The sequence below is a fragment of the Sorex araneus genome, chromosome 1 (genome assembly GCF_027595985.1).
Source record: "Sorex araneus isolate mSorAra2 chromosome 1, mSorAra2.pri, whole genome shotgun sequence".
In the NCBI taxonomy this organism is placed as follows: Eukaryota; Metazoa; Chordata; class Mammalia; order Eulipotyphla; family Soricidae; genus Sorex; species Sorex araneus.
This window is the reverse complement of record NC_073302.1, coordinates 314488803-314490363: the sequence shown is the minus strand read 5'-3', so window position 1 is coordinate 314490363 and position 1561 is coordinate 314488803. Positions and strand designations below refer to the sequence as shown.

At 34.6% G+C, this 1561-nt stretch overlaps 1 non-coding gene across 1 annotated transcript; it reads right to left on the bottom strand.

The window, feature by feature from the left end:
• Window positions 1–672: 672 nt before the first annotated feature.
• LOC129401316 (U6 spliceosomal RNA) lies at window positions 673–779 on the bottom strand. Its single transcript, XR_008628247.1, has one exon. It is a non-coding gene; the product is annotated as a U6 spliceosomal RNA (small nuclear RNA).
• Between the last annotated feature and the right edge of the window lie 782 nt (window positions 780–1561).

The window sequence follows — 1561 nt, the reverse complement described above, 5'->3', positions numbered from 1 at the left end:
GTGAAGGGAGGTAGGCTCTTATTAGAGGTGGGTGTGGTGTCAGAATGATGTGCCCATGAAAAGTATGAGTAACAATATTGTAAATCCCAATACCTAAATTAAAATGGTTTAAAAATTAAAGAGGAAGAAAGAAAGAAGACACTCATGACTATAGTCTAGCAAGGAACAAGTAGAATTTGAAAAGAAAACTATTGAAATTTTTTTTCATAATTCTGTATATAAAACTTGCAAGTGAAATACTCATATATAGTAAATCTAGCAAAATATATCTAAGATGTACAGGAAGTCAACTTCAAAATGCTTATTAAGGAAATAGAAAAAGAACTTAATAAATGAAAAGATAACTCACATTCACAGGTATGAAGATTTAATATTGTTGAGATGTCAGTAATTCCCAGCTTGATTTATAGATTCAATAAAATACCAATCTAAATCCCAGCATGCATTTTGTAAATACCAACAAACTAATTCTGATCTTTATAAGAAAATTGAAGAGACCCAAAATACATAGTACAATATGAAAGCAAAGAAGGAATATGGAGAATTGACACTACCCAACTTCAATGTTCACTATAAAACTATAAGACAGTGAGGTATTAATGAAAGAATATACAAATCAATAGAATAGGAGAGCCCAGAAAGAAATGCCAATAAATTTAGTCAACTGATTTTTTTTATATGGAACGCTTCACGAATTTGCGTGTCATCCTTGCGCAGGGGCCATGTTAATCTTCTCTATATCGTTCCAATTTTAGTATATGTGCTGCCGAAGCAAGCACTAGTCAATTGATCTTTGACAAAGGATCGAAAGCACCCAACTAGAGCAAAGACGGTCTTTCAACAAAAGAGCTAGAACACCTGAGCATCCATGAAGAGTAGAAACCTAAACACAGACATTATACTCCATGAAAATTTGCTGAAAATGATCACAGACCAATGTAAAATGCAAAAGTATAAAACGCCTAGAAGGTAACACTGAAAGCATTTAAATGAAATTGAATTTAGTGATGACTCTTAAGATATAGCACCAAAGGGGTGAGGATGGGGTGATGGGAGGGAACCTGGGGACATGGTGCTAGGAAATGTACTGTGGTGGAGGGATGGGTATTGAACACTGTGTGACTGAAATCCAATCATGAATAGCTTTGTAAGGGTCTATCTCATAGTGATTCAATAAAAAAGTTTTTTTTAAAAAAGACATAACACCAAAGGTACAATGCATGAAAAAAAAGACCATAGAAGTTGGGCTTTATTAAAATTAGCATTTCTGGGGTTGGGGTGATAGCACAGCAGGTAGGGCATTTGCCTTGTACTCGGTCGACCGGGTTTGATCACCGGCATCACATATGGTCCCCCAAGCACCGAAAGGAGTAATTCCTGAGTGCATGAGCCAGGAATAACCCCTGTGCATTGCTGGGTGTGACCCAAAAATCAAAATAATAATAATAATAATAATAATAAATAAATAAATAATTAAAATAAGCATTTCTGTTGAAAGACAATGTCAAGAGAATGATAGGCAAGATATAAAGTGATAGAAAATACTCGTAATAGCTGTATT